Here is a 16,500-nt window from a genome sequence, read left to right on the forward strand (position 1 = left end):
TAATGAAAATGAAGGTACAACATACCCAAACTTATGGGACACAATGAAAGCTGTGCTAAGAGGAAAACTCATAGCGCTGAGTGCCTGCAGAAAGAAACAGGAAAAGCATATGTCAGCTGCTTGACAGCACACCTAAAAGCTCTAGAACAAAAAGAAGCAAATACTCCCAGGAGGAGTAGAAGGCAGGAAATAATCAAACTCAGAGCTGAAATCAACCAAGTAGAAACAAAAAGTACCATAGAAAGAATCAACAGAACCAAAAGTTGGTTCTTTGAGAAAATCAACAAGATAGATAAACCCTTAGCCAGACTAACTAGAGGACACAGAGAGTGCGTCCAAATTAACAAAATCAGAAATGAAAAGGGAGACATAACTACAGATTCAGGGGAAATTCAAAAAATCATCAGATCTTACTATAAAAACCTATATTCAACAAAACTTGAAAATCTTCAGGAAATGGACAATTTCCTAGACAGATACCAGGTACCGAAGTTAAATCAGGAACAGATAAACCAGTTAAACAACTCCATAACTCCTAAGGAAATAGAAGCAGTCATTAATGGTCTCCCAACCAAAAAGAGCCCAGGTCCAGCCGGGTTTAGTGCAGAATTCTATCAAACCTTCATAGAAGACCTCATACCAATATTATCCAAACTATTCCACAAAATTGAAACAGATGGAGCCCTACCGAATTCCTTCTACGAATCTACAATTACTCTTATACCTAAACCACACAAAGACACAACAAAGAAAGAGAACTTCAGACCAATTTCCCTTATGAATATCGACGCAAAAATACTCAATAAAATTCTGGCAAACCGAATTCAAGAGCACATCAAAACAATCATCCACCATGATCAAGTAGGCTTCATCCCAGGCATGCAGGGATGGTTTAATATACGGAAAACCATCAATGTGATCCATTATATAAACAAACTGAAAGAACAGAACCACATGATCAGTTCATTAGATGTTGAGAAAGCATTTGACAAAATTCAACACCCCTTCATGATAAAAGTCCTGGAAAGAATAGGAATTCAAGGCCCATACCGAAACATAGTAAAAGCCATATACAGCAAACCAGTTGCCAACATTAAACTAAATGGAGAGAAACTTGAAGCAATCCCACTAAAATCAGGGACTAGACATGGCTGCCCACTCTCTCCCTACTTATTCAATATAGTTCTTGAAGTTCTAGCCAGAGCAATCAGACAACAAAAGGAGGTCAAGGGGATACAGATCGGAAAAGAAGAGGTCAAAATATCACTATTTGCAGATGACATGATAGTATATTTAAGTGATCCCAAAAGTTCCACCAGAGAACTACTAAAGCTGATAAACAACTTCAGCAAAGTGGCTGGCTATAAAATTAACAGAAATAAATCAGTTGCCTTCCTCTATACATAAGAGAAACAAGCCGAGAAAGAAATTAGGGAAACGACACCCTTCATAATAGACCCAAATAATATAAAGTACCTCGGTGTGACTTTAACCAAGCAAGTTAAAGATCTGTACAATAAGAACTTCAAGACACTGAGGAAAGAAATTGAAGAAGACCTCAGAAGATGGAAAGATCTCCCATGCTCATGGATTGGCAGGATTAATATAGTAAAAATGGCCATTTTACCAAAAGCAATCTACAGATTCAATGCAATCCCCATCAAAATACCAATCCAATTCTTCAAAGAGTTAGACAGAACAATTTGCAAATTCATCTGGAATAACAAAAAACCCAGGATAGCTAAAGCTATCCTCAACAATAAAAGGACTTCAGGGGGAATCACTATCCCTGAACTCAAGCAGTATTACAGAGCAATAGTGATAAAAACTGCATGGTATTGGTACAGAGACAGACAGATAGACCAATGGAATAGAATTGAAGACCCAGAAATGAACCCACACACCTATGGTCACTTGATTTTTGACAAAGGAGCCAAAACCATCCAATGGAAAAAAGATAGCATTTTCAGCAAATGGTGCTGTTTCAACTGGAGGGCAACATGTAGAAGAATGCAGATCGATCCATCCTCATCACCCTGTACAAAGCTTAAGTCCAAGTGGATCAAGGACCTCCACATCAAAGCAGACACACTCAAACTAATAGAAGAAAAACTAGGGAAGCATCTGGAACACATGGGCACTGGAAAAAATTTCCTGAACAAAACACCAATGGCTTATGCTCTAAGATCAAGAATCGACAAATGGGATCTCATAAAACTGCAAAGCTTCTGTAAGGCAAAGGACACTGTGGTTAGGACAAAACGGCAACCAACAGATTGGGAAAAGATCTTTGCCAATCCTACAACAGATAGAGGCCTTATATCCAAAATATACAATGAACTCAAGAAGTTAGACCGCAGGGAAACAAATAACCCTATTAAAAATGGGGTTCAGAGCTAAACAAAGAATTCACAGCTGAGGAATGCCGAATGGGTGAGAAACACCTAAAGAAATGTTCACCATCTTTAGTCGTAAGGGAAATGCAAATCAAAACAACCCTGAGATTTCACCTCACACCAGTGAGAATGGCTAAGATCAAAAACTCAGGTGACAGCAGATGCTGGCGAGGATGTGGAGAAAGAGGAACACTCCTCCATTGTTGGTGGGATTGCAGACTGGTAAAACCATTCTGGAAATCAGTCTGGAGGTTCCTCAGAAAATTGGACATTGAACTGCCTGAGGATCCAGCTATACCTCTCTTGGGCATATACCCAAAAGATGCCCCAACATATAAAAGAGACACGTGCTCCACTATGTTCATTGCAGCCTTATTTATAATAGCCAGAAAATGGAAAGAACCCAGATGCCCTTCAACAGTGGAATGGATACAGAAAATGTGGTACATCTACACAATGGAATATTACTCAGCCTTCAAAAACAACGGCTTTATGAAATTCGTAGGCAAATGGTTGGAACTGGAAAATATCATCCTGAGTGAGCTAACCCAATCACAGAAAGACATACATGGTATGCACTCATTGATAAGTGGCTATTAGCCGAAATGCTTGAATTACCCTAGATCCGTCGAACAAACGAAACTCAAGACGGATGATCAAAATGTGAATGCTTCATTCCTTCTTTAAATGAGGAAAACGAATACCCTTGGCAGGGAAGGGAGAGGCAAAGATTAAAACAGAGACTGAAGGAACACCCATTCAGAGCCTGCCCCACATGTGGCCCATACATATACAGCCACCCAATTAGACAAGATGGATGAAGCAAAGAAGTGCAGACCAACAGGAGCCGGATGTAGATCTCTCTTGAGAGACACAGCCAGAATACAGCAAATACAGAGGCGAATGCCAGCAGCAAACCACTGAACTGAGAATAGGTCACCCGTTGTAGGAATCAGAGAAAGAACTGGAAGAGCTTGAAGGGGCTCGAGACCCCAAAAGTACAACAATGTCAAGCAACCAGAGCTTCCAGGGACTAAGCCACTACCTAAAGACTATACATGGACTGACCCTGGACTCTGACCCCATAGGTAGCAATGAATATCCTAGTAAGAGCACCAGTGGAAGGGGAAGCCCTGGGTCCTGCTAAGACTGAACCCCCAGTGAACTAGACTATGGGGGGAGGTCGGCAATGGGGGGAGGGTTGGGAGGGGAACACCCATACGGAAGGGGAGGGGGGAGGGGTATGTTTGCCCGGAAACCGGGAAAGGGAATAACACTTGAAATGTATATAAGAAATACTCGGTCTTCCTGGTTGCTGCCACTGCAGAGGGTCTTCCTGGTTGCTGCCACTGCAGAGAGCCCCTGGGCAGCACCCCACGAGCGAACCTGAGCCTCGGGACCACAGGTAAGACCAAATTTTCTGCTGCAAGAAAGCTGCCTGGTGAGCTTGGGACACAGAAGCAGAATTTCTCTAGGAGGCATGGTCTGTGTTTACCGGAAGTCCCACACCCGCGGATCCCGGCCCGCAGCAGCTCTCTGCTCCCAGTCCCGGTGAGAGAGAGACCCAACCGCCTGGTCAGGTGGGCACTCCTGAGGCTGCAGAGCGGAAGAGACCACCAACACTGCTCACCCCTGCCCACATCCCTGGCCCAAGAGGAAACTGTATAAGGCCTCTGGGCTCCCGTGGGGGAGGGCCCAGGAGCGGCAGGACACCAGCCTGAGACACCGCCGGAACCTGAAAGAAACAGACCGGATAAAAAGTTCTCTGCACCCAAATCCCGTGGGAGGGAGAGCTAAACCTTCAGAGAGGCAGACAAGCCTGGGAAACCAGAAGAGACTGCTCCCTGCACACACATCTCGGACGCCAGAGGAAAAAGCCAAAGACCATCTGGAACCCTGGTGCACTGAAGCTCCCGGAAGGGGCGGCACAGGTCTTCCTGGTTGCTGCCGCTGCAGAGAGCCCCTGGACAGCACCCCAAGAGCGAACCTGAGCCTCGGGACCACAGGTAAGACCAAATTCTCTGCTGCAAGAAAGCTGCCTGGTGAACTCAAGACACAGGCCCACAGGAACAGCTGAAGACCTATAGAGAGGAAAAACTACACGCCCGAAAGCAGAACACACTGTCCCCATAACTGACTGAAAGAGAGGAAAACAGGTCTACAGCACTCCTGACACACAGGCTTATAGGTCAGTCTAGCCACTGTCAGAAATAGCAGAACAAAGTAACACTAGAGATAATCTGATGGCGAGAGGCAAGTGCAGGAACCCAAGCAACAGAAACCAAGACTGCATGCCATCCTCGGAGCCCAATTCTCCCACCAAAACAAACATGGAATATCCAAACACACCAGAAAAGCAAGATCTAGCTTCAAAATCATATTTGATCATGATGCTGGAGGACTTCAAGAAAGACATGAACACACTTAGGGAAACACAGGAAATCATTAATAAACAAGTAGAAGCCTACAGAGAGGAATGGCAAAAATCCCTGAAAGAATTCCAGGAAAACACAATCAAACAGATGAAGGAATTAAAAATGGAAATAGAAGCAATCAAGAAAGAACACATGGAAACAACCCTGGATATAGAAAACCAAAAGAAGAGACAAGGAGCTGTAGATACAAGCTTCACCAACAGAATACAAGAGATGGAAGAGAGAATCTCAGGAGCAGAAGATTCCACAGAAATCATTGACTCAACTGTCAAAGATAATGTAAAGCGGAAAAAGCTACTGGTCCAAAACATACAGGAAATCCAGGACTCAATGAGAAGATCAAACCTAAGGATAATAGGTATAGAAGAGAGTGAAGACTCCCAGCTCAAAGGACCAGTAAATATCTTCAACAAAATCATAGAAGAAAACTTCCCTAACCTAAAAAAAGAGATACCCATAGGCATACAAGAAGCCTACAGAACTCCAAATAGATTGTACCAGAAAAGAAACACCTCCCGTCACATAATTGTCAAAACACCAAACGCACAAAATAAAGAAAGAATATTAAATGCAGTAAGGGAAAAAGGTCAAGTAACATATAAAGGGAGACCTATCAGAATCACACCAGACTTCTCGCCAGAAACTATGAAGGCCAGAAGATCCTGGACTGATGTCATACAGACCCTAAGAGAACACAAATGCCAGCCCAGGTTACTGTATCCAGCAAAACTCTCAATTAACATTGATGGAGAAACCAAGATATTCCATGACAAAACCAAATTTACACAATATCTTTCTACAAATCCAGCACTACAAAGGATAATAAATGGTAAAGCCCAACATAAGGAGGCAAGCTATACCCTAGAAGAAGCAAGAAACTAATCGTCTTGGCAACAAAACAAAGAGAATGAAAGCACACAAACATAACCTCACATCCAAATATGAATATAAAGGGAAACAATAATCACTATTCCTTAATATCTCTCAATATCAATGGCCTCAACTCCCCAATAAAAAGACATAGATTAACAAACTGGATACGCAACGAGGACCCTGCATTCTGCTGCCTACAGGAAACACACCTCAGAGACAAAGACAGACACTACCTCAGAGTGAAAGGCTGGAAAACAGCTTTCCAAGCAAATGGTCAGAAGAAGCAAGCTGGAGTAGCCATTCTAATATCAAATAAAATCAATTTCCAACTAAAAGTCATCAAAAAAGATAAGGAAGGACACTTCATATTCATCAAAGGAAAAATCCACCAAGATGAACTCTCAATCCTAAATATCTATGCCCCAAATACAAGGGCACCTACATACGTAAAAGAAACCTTACTAAAGCTCAAAACACACATTGCACCTCACACAATAATAGTAGGAGATTTCAACACCCCACTTTCATCAATGGACAGATCATGGAATCAGAAATTAAACAGTGATGTCGACAGACTAAGAGAAGTCATGAGCCAAATGGACTTAACGGATATTTATAGAACATTCTATCCTAAAGCAAAAGGATATACCTTCTTCTCAGCTCCTCATGGTACTTTCTCCAAAATTGACCATATAATCGGTCAAAAAACGGGCCTCAACAGGTACAGAAAGATAGAAATAATCCCATGCGTGCTATCGGACCACCACGGCCTAAAACTGGTCTTCAATAACAATAAGGGAAGAATGCCCACATATACGTGGAAATTGAACAATGCTCTACTCAATGATAACCTGGTCAAGGAAGAAATAAAGAAAGAAATTAAAAACTTTTTAGAATTTAATGAAAATGAAGATACAACATACTCAAACTTATGGGACACAATGAAAGCTGTGCTAAGAGGAAAACTCATAGCGCTGAGTGCCTGCAGAAAGAAACAGGAAAGAGCATATGTCAGCAGCTTGACAGCACACCTAAAAGCTCTAGAACAAAAAGAAGCAAATACACCCAGGAGGAGTAGAAGGCAGGAAATAATCAAACTCAGAGCTGAAATCAACCAAGTAGAAACAAAAAGGACCATAGAAAGAATCAACAGGACCAAAAGTTGGTTCTTTGAGAAAATCAACAAGATAGATAAACCCTTAGCCAGACTAACGAGAGGACACAGAGAGTGCGTCCAAATTAACAAAATCAGAAATGAAAAGGGAGACATAACTACAGATTCAGAGGAAATTCAAAAAATCATCAGATCTTACTATAAAAACCTATATTCAACAAAATTTGAAAATCTCCAGGATGGACAATTTCCTAGACAGATACCAGGTATCAAAGTTAAATCAGGAACAGATAAACCAGTTAAACAACCCCATAACTCCTAAGGAAATAGAAGCAGTCATTAAAGGTCTCCCAACCAAAAAGAGCCCAGGTCCAGATGGGTTTAGTGCAGAATTCTATCAAACCTTCATAGAAGACCTCATACCAATATTATCCAAACTATTCCACAAAATTGAAACAGATGGAGCCCTACCGAATTCCTTCTACGAATCTACAATTACTCTTATACCTAAACCACACAAAGACACAACAAAGAAAGAGAACTTCAGACCAATTTCCCTTATGAATATCGACGCAAAAATACTCAATAAAATTCTGGCAAACCGAATTCAAGAGCACATCAAAACAATCATCCACCATGATCAAGTAGGCTTCATCCCAGGCATGCAGGGATGGTTTAATATACGGAAAACCATCAATGTGATCCATTATATAAACAAACTGAAAGAACAGAACCACATGATCATTTCATTAGATGCTGAGAAAGCATTTGACAAAATTCAACACCCCTTCATGATAAAAGTCCTGGAAAGAATAGGTATTCAAGGCCCATACCTAAACATAGTAAAAGCCATATACAGCAAACCAGTTGCTAACATTAAACTAAATGGAGAGAAACTTGAAGCAATCCCACTAAAATCAGGGACTAGACAAGGCTGCCCACTCTCTCCCTACTTATTCAATATAGTTCTTGAAGTTCTAGCCAGAGCAATCAGACAACAAAAGGAGATCAAAGGGATACAGATCGGAAAAGAAGAGGTCAAAATATCACTATTTGCAGATGATATGATAGTATATCTAAGTGATCCCAAAAGTTCCACCAGAGAACTACTAAAGCTGATAAACAACTTCAGCAAAGTGGCTGGGTATAAAATTAACTCAAATAAATCAGTTGCCTTCCTCTATACAAAAGAGAAACAAGCCGAGAAAGAAATTAGGGAAACGACACCCTTCATAATAGACCCAAATAATATAAAGTACCTCGGTGTGACTTTAACCAAGCAAGTAAAAGATCTGTACAATAAGAACTTCAAGACACTGAAGAAAGAAATTGAAGAAGACCTCAGAAGATGGAAAGATCTCCCATGCTCATGGATTGGCAGGATTAATATAGTAAAAATGGCCATTTTACCAAAAGCAATCTACAGATTCAATGCAATCCCCATCAAAATACCAATCCAATTCTTCAAAGAGTTAGACAGAACAATTTGCAAATTCATCTGGAATAACAAAAAACCCAGGATAGCTAAAGCTATCCTCAACAATAAAAGGACTTCAGGGGGAATCACTATCCCTGAACTCAAGCAGTATTACAGAGCAATAGTGATAAAAACTGCATGGTATTGGTACAGAGACAGACAGATAGACCAATGGAATAGAATTGAAGACCCAGAAATGAACCCACACACCTATGGTCACTTGATTTTTGACAAAGGAGCCAAAACCATCCAATGGAAAAAAGATAGCATTTTCAGCAAATGGTGCTTGTTCAACTGGAGGGCAACATGTAGAAGAATGCAGATCGATCCATGCTTATCACCCTGTACAAAGCTTAAGTCCAAGTGGATCAAGGACCTCCACATCAAACCAGACACACTCAAACTAATAGAAGAAAAACTAGGGAAGCATCTGGAACACATGGGCACTGGAAAAAATTTCCTGAACAAAACACCAATGGCTTATGCTCTAAGATCAAGAATTGACAAATGGGATCTCATAAAACTGCAAAGCTTCTGTAAGGCAAAGGACACTGTGGTTAGGACAAAACGGCAACCAACAGATTGGGAAAAGATCTTTACCAACCCTACAACAGATAGAGGCCTTATATCCAAAATATACAAAGAACTCAAGAAGTTAGACCGCAGGGAAACAAATAACCCTATTAAAAAATGGGGTTCAGAGCTAAACAAAGAATTCACAGCTGAGGAATACCGAATGGCTGAGAAACACCTAAAGAAATGTTCAACATCTTTAGTCATAAGGGAAATGCAAATCAAAACAACCCTGAGATTTCACCTCACACCAGTGAGAATGGCTAAGATCAAAAACTCAGGTGACAGCAGATGCTGGCGAGGTTGTGGAGAAAGAGGAACACTCCTCCATTGTTGGTGGGATTGCAGACTGGTAAAACCATTCTGGAAATCAGTCTGGAGGTTCCTCAGAAAATTGGACATTGAACTGCCTGAGGATCCAGCTATACCTCTCTTGGGCATATACCCAAAAGATGCCTCAACATATAAAAGAGACACGTGCTCCACTATGTTCATCGCAGCCTTATTTATAATAGCCAGAAAATGGAAAGAACCCAGATGCCCTTCAACAGAGGAATGGATACAGAAAATGTGGTACATCTACACAATGGAATACTACTCAGCTATCAAAAACAACGAGTTTATGAAATTCGTAGGCAAATGGTTGGAACTGGAAAATATCATCCTGAGTGAACTAACCCAATCACAGAAAGACATACATGGTATGCACTCATTGATAAGTGGCTATTAGCCCAAATGCTTGAATTACCCTAGATCCCTAAAACAAACGAAACTCAAGACGGATGATCAAAATGTGAATGCTTCACTCCTTCTTTAAATGAGGAAAAAGAATACCCTTGGCAGGGAAGGGAGAGGCAAAGATTAAAACAGAGACTGAAGGAACACCCATTCAGAGCCTGCCCCACATTTGGCCCATACATATACAGCCACCCAATTGGACTAGATGGATGAAGCAAAGAAGTGCAGACCGACAGGAGCCGGATGTAGATCGCTCCTGAGAGACACAGCCAGAATACAGCAAATACAGAGGCGAATGCCAGCAGCAAACCACTGAACTGAGAATAGGTCCCCTATTGAAGGAATCAGAGAAAGAACTGGAAGAGCTTGAAGGGGCTCGAGACCCCAAAAGTACAACAATGCCAAGCAACCAGAGCTTCCAGGGAATAAACCACTACCTAAAGACTATACATGGACTGACCCTGGACTCTGACCCCATAGGTAGCAATGAATATCCTAGTAAGAGCACCAGTGGAAGGGGAAGCCCTGGGTCCTGCTAAGACTGAACCCCCAGTGAACTAGTCTATGGGGGGAGGGCGGCAATGGTGGGAGGGTTGGGAGGGGAACACCCATAAGGAAGGGGAGGGGGGAGGGGGATGTTTGCCCGGAAACCGGGAAAGGGAATAACACTCGAAATGTATATAAGAAATACTCCAGTTAATAAAAAAAAAAAAAGAAATACTCAAGTTAATAAAAAAAAAAAAAGAAAGAAAGAAAGAAAGAGAACTTCAGGCCAATTTCCATTATGAATATTGATGCAAAAATACTCAATATAATTCTTGCAAACCTATTCCAAGAACACATCAAAATGATGATCCATCTTGGCCAAGTAGGCTTCATCCCAGGGATACAAGGATGGTTCATTATACAGAAGTCCAACAATAGAATCCACTATATAAACAAGCTCAAAGATAAGAACCACTTGGTCATTTCATTAGAGGCTAAGAAAGCATTTGACAAAATTCAACACCCCTTCATGTAAATGTCCTGGTGAGATCAGAAATTCAAGGTCCATATCTAAACATAGTAAAAGCAATATACAGGAAACCAGGAGGTAACAACAAATTAAATGGAGAGAAACTTGAGGCAATCCTACTAAAATCAGGGACTAGACAAGACTGCCCACTCTCTCCCTACTTATTCAATATTGTACTTGAAGTCCTAGCGAGAACAATAACACAGCAAAAGGAGGTCAAAGTGGTACAAATTGGAAGGGAAGAAATGAAAATATCACTATTTGCAGATGATATGATAGTGTACTTAAGCGACCCCAACAGTTCCACTAGAGAACTACTTAACCTGATAAACAACTTCAGCAAAATAAAGGGGTATAAAATTAACTCAAACAAATCAGTAGCCTTCCTCTACTCAGAGGATAAAGAGGCTGAGAAAGAAATTAAGGAAATGACATCCTTCACAATAGTCCCAAATAACATAAAATATCTTGGCGTGATTTTGACAAAGCGAGTGAAAGTTCTGTATGACAAGAAGTTCAAGTCTCTGAAGAAAGAAATTGAAGATCTCAGAAGATGGAAAGACCTCCCATGCTCATGGATTGGCAGGATTAATAAAGTAAAAATGGCCATTTTGCCAAAAGCAATCTACAGGTTCTATGCAATCCCCATTAAAATTCCTACTCAGTTCTTTATAGAGATAGAAAGAGCAATTTGCAAATTCATTTGGAATAACAAAAAACCCAGGATAGTGAAAACTATACTCAACAATAAAAGAACATCCTGGGGAATCACCATCCCTGACTTCAAGCAGTAATACAGAGCAATAGTCATAAAAACTGTATGGTGTTGGTACAGAGACAGGCAGGTAGATCAGTGGAACAGAATTGAAGAGCCAGAAATGAACCCACACACCTATACCCACTTGATCTTGACAAAGGAGCTAAAACCATCCAATGGAAGAAAGATAGCATTTTCAACAAATGGTGCTGGTTCAACTGGAGGCCAGCTTGTAGAACAATGCAAATCAAACCATTCTTATCACCATGTACAAAGCTTAAGTCCAAGTGGATCAAGGACCTCCACATCAAACCAGATACACTCAAACCAAAAGAAGGAGAAGTGGTGAAGAGTCTGGAACACATGGGCACTGGAGAAAATTTCCTGAGCAAAACACCAATGACTTTTGCTCTAAGATCAAGAATCTACAAATGGGACCTCTTAAAACTGCAAAAGTTTTGTAAAACAAAAGACACTGTCATTAGGACAAAACAGCAACCAACAGAATGGGAAAAGATCTTTACCAATCCTACATCTGATAGAGAGCTGCTATCCAAAATATACAAAGAACTCAAGAAGTTAGACTCCAGAGAGCCAAATTACCCTATTAAAAATGGGGTACAGAACTAAACAAAACATTCTCAGCTAAGGATTATCAAATGGCCAGAAAGCACCTAAAGAAATGTTCAACATCCTTAGCCATCAGGGAAATGCAAATCAAAACAACCCTGAGATTCTACCTCACACCAGTCAAAATGACTAAGATAAAAAACTCAGGTGACAGCAGATGCTGGTGAGGATGTGGAGAAAGAGGAATACTCCTTCATTTTCGGTGGGATTGCAAAGTGGTACAACCACTCTGGAAATTCGTCTGGAGGGTCCTTAGAAAATTGGACACTACACTACCTAAGGTCCCAGATATACCTCTCTTGGGCATATACCCAAAAGATGCTCCAACATGCAACAAAAATACATGCTCTATTATGTTCATAGCAGCCTTATTTATAATAGTCAGAAGCTAGAAAGTACCCAGATGCCCTTCAACAGATGAATCAATTCAAAAAATGTGGTACATCTCCATAATGGAGTACTACTTAGCTATTAAAAACAATGACTTCATGAAATTCAGAGGCAAATGGAATGAAGTATAAAATATCATCCTGAGTGTGGTTACTCAGTCACAGAAAAACACACTTAGTGTGCACTCATTGATAAGTGGATATTAGCCAAAAAGCTGAAATTACCCAAAATGCATTCTACAGACCACAGGAAGCTCAAGAAGAAGGATGACCAAAATGCAGATGCTCCCACTCCTTCTTTTTTTTTTTTATTAACTTGAGTATTTCTTACATACATTTCGAGTGTTATTCCCTTTCCCGGTATCCGGGCAAACATCCCCCTCCTCCTCCCCTTCCTTATGGGTGTTCCTCTCCCAACTCTCCCCCCATTGCCGCCCTCCCCCAACCAGTCTAGTTCACTGGGGGTTCAGTCTTAGCAGGACCCAGGGCTTCTCCTTCCACTGGTGCTCTTACTAGGATATTCATTGCTACCTATGAGGTCAGAGTCCAGGGTCAGTTCATGTATAGTCTTTAGGTAGTGGCTTAGTCCCTGGAAGCTCTGGTTGCTTAGCATTGTTGTACATATGGGGTCTCGAGCCCCTTCAAGCTCTTCCAGTTCTTTCTCTGATTCCTTCAACGGGGGTCCTATTCTCAGTTCAGTGGTTTGCTGCTGGCATTCGCCTCTGTATTTGCTGTATTCTGGCTGTGTCTCTCAGGAGAGATCTACATCCGGCTCCTGTCGGTCTGCACTTCTTTGCTTCATCCATCTTGTCTAATTGGGTGGCTGTATATGTATGGGCCACATGTGGGGCAGGCTCTGAATGGGTGTTCCTTCAGTCTCTGTTTTAATCTTTGCCTCTCCCTTCCCTGCCAAGGGTATTCTTGTTCCCCTTTTAAAGAAGGAGTGAAGCATTCACATTTTGATCATCCGTCTTGAGTTTCATTTGTTCTAGGCATCTAGGGTAATTCAAGCATTTGGGCTAATAGCCACTTATCAATGAGTGCATACTATGTATGTCTTTCTGTGATTGGGTTAGCTCACTCAGGATGATGTTTTCCAGTTCCAACCATTTGCCTACGAATTTCATAAAGTCGTTGTTTTTGATAGCTGAGTAATATTCCATTGTGTAGATGTACCACATTTTCTGTATCCATTCCTCTGTTGAAGGGCATCTGGGTTCTTTCCAGCTTCTGGCTACTATAAATAAGGCTGCAATGAACATAGTGGAGCACGTGTCTCTTTTATATGTTGGAAAATCTTTTGGGTATATGCCCAAGAGTACTATAGCTGGATCCTCAGGCATTTCAATGTCCAATTTTCTGAGGATCCTCCAGACTGATTTCCAGAATGGATGTACTAGTTTGCAATCCCACCAACAATGGAGGAGTGTTCCTCTTTCTCCACATCCTCTCCAGCATCTGTTGTCCCCTGAGTTTTTGATCATAGCCATTCTCACTGGTGTGAGGTGAAATCTCAGGGTTGTTTTGATTTGCATTTCCCTTATGACTAAAGATGTTGAACATTTCTTTAGGTGTTTCTCAGCCATTTGGCATTCCTCAGCTGTGAATTCTTTGAAAAATATTCATGAGGGGATATGGAAGCAAAGTTTAGAGCAACAACTTAAAGAATGGCCATTCAGAGCCTGACACACCTGTGATCCATGTCTATACAGCCACCAAATCTAAAATTGATGAAGCTAAGAAATACATGCACAAATGGACTGGATATAGATCTCTCCTGAGAGACACATCCAGAGTATGTCCAATACAGGGGTCAATGCTAGCAGCAAACCACTGAATGGAGAATAGGACTCCCTTGGGGGGAATTAGAGAAAGTATTGAAAGAGTTGAAGTGGCTTGCAACCCCATAAAAACAATAATGCCAACCAACCAGAACTTCCAGGGACTAAACCACTACTGAAAGACTGACTATATGTGGACTGACCCAGGACTCCAATTGCATATGTAGCAGAGAATAGCCTTGTTGGGGCACCAGTGGAAGGAAAGCCCTCGGTCTTGCCAAGGTTTGACTCCCAGTGCAGGGGATTATGAGGGAGGGCAATAAGTGAGATGTATATGGGGAACACCCATATGGGGGAGGGGGAGGGAAGGGAATTGGGACTTATGGACAGGAGACCTGGAAAAGAAATAACCTTTGAAATATAAGTAAAGAAATATATAATAAAAATTTAAAAAAGAAAAAAAATCCCTTAGTTGATGTGAGATTATAGTGGAATACTACTAATTAACAATAAAAGGAATAAAGTACCTGTTTTTCTTTTTCTCTTGCTCTGATAAAATATACTAAGAAAAATGACTTGGCTAAGGAAGGGTTTATTTGATGCACATAAATTTTCATCAATATGGTACAGAAGTCAGAGTGGCAGGTGATGAAGCAGCTGATCTCTTTAGCATACATGTTCAAGAAAAAGAATTCAGTTAATAATTGTGATCAGCTTACTTTATCTTTTTTTTTATAGAGTCAAGGGAATGTTGTTGCTACCTGCAGTGAGTATGTAGTATGAATATTGTCAATAAATATTGGTGCACAGTTACTACTTGCGTCAATGGCTTATGTTCCCAAATGAAAGACATACACAGCCTTTATATTTTAATATGACTTAAGTAGCTCAATAACTGGGGAACTGTCTAACCTCTGTGCCGTTAGAATCTACTTTCTATCCATAACCCTACCACTACTTACTAACTTCTGTGTTCCATCTTGGCTGCTCCTGACCCAATTGAGCATTCCTCTGGGCCACTTTCTTTTGGGCCTTTTGTGTGGTGGTTCTGGTTCTCCCTCCTGCAAGTTCTTTTTCCATGAGTGCTCTTTCCTCTCCTGAATACTCTCCTAAGGCATGGCAACTATCCTTCTCCCCCTTCCTCATGGTGTTCCAACGCTCAGGAAACCTAAACTCCACTTCTGCCTCTCCTTCTCAGTTATTGGCTGCTAGTATCTCAACCTCAATCTTAACAGGTCTTCCAGCATTAATAAACCAAGATAATCTCTCACAGTCATGACTAAGAGCTTGTCTCCCAGGTAATCTAGACCTTGTTGGGTGTACAGATGAAATTAGCCATCACAGCATCAGTATGTGCTACATCATGGAGAAATATTAGAAGCATTATAATAAGTAAAACAGGACTAAAACTATACGGTTCCATTTGTGTGCTAAGACCACAATGAACAACCCCACAGAAATGGAAAGCTGCTTTCCATTACCGAAGGTGGAGAAAAAGAAAGGGAGGGTGAGTACTAATGAGTATAGGTTTGGGAGAATAATAGGTTTGGGAGTATATAGAGTTAGGTTATGATGGTATTTGCATAAGTATGCAACTGACTAAAGAGGAATTGTTAAAAGAGAAAGCTATTATTTCAAATCTTTTGACTCATATAGAAATCATGAATACAGTAAATATTTTATATGGTTTTTTTCACCCTAGAATAAATACAAAGTTGAGGATAATGTGTGGTTATTCAGACCAAAACTACTTTTAACTATAAATATACAAGTGCTTTATGCAACCATGATTTTTTTCCATTTTATTCTCCACTACATTACCATTTACATAGACAAAGAACTGTTGAATGCCACTCTCAATTCTAAAGCAATGCTTTGGACTTGACTTTTCTTTTTTTTTCTAATTGTATTTTTATAATTCCTCTGTCTCTATCTGCACATTTTCAAGCAACTCTTCTCACTCCGTATTGACTGTTTTTTGATCCCACTTTTGATTGGGCCATGAAAATATCCCTAACTTGCACTATATTAAACCCTAGTGTTGGACATGTGTGTCCCTCCTCAGACCAGAGCCTCTTCTTTTTCTGTGATATCAGGCACTTATCAGCTCTCTCTCGTCTTCTGGCTGTTGATCTGAACATTTCCAACTCCTTTTGCCTGGTTGGGTCTAGAATTGTTAGCCAAACAAAAGAAGCTTGGAAAGACCCATTCAGAGGCTGCTTCCTGTTTGCACTGCTTGGTGTGGGTAGAGAGGAGGGCAAGGCCTCATTCTGCTTATGTCTATTTGAACAGAACAGAGGCTGTTTGTTTCTCTTTTGTGCC

Source organism: Rattus norvegicus, chromosome 2, assembly GCF_036323735.1.
Source record: "Rattus norvegicus strain BN/NHsdMcwi chromosome 2, GRCr8, whole genome shotgun sequence".
Classification (NCBI taxonomy): Eukaryota; Metazoa; Chordata; class Mammalia; order Rodentia; family Muridae; genus Rattus; species Rattus norvegicus.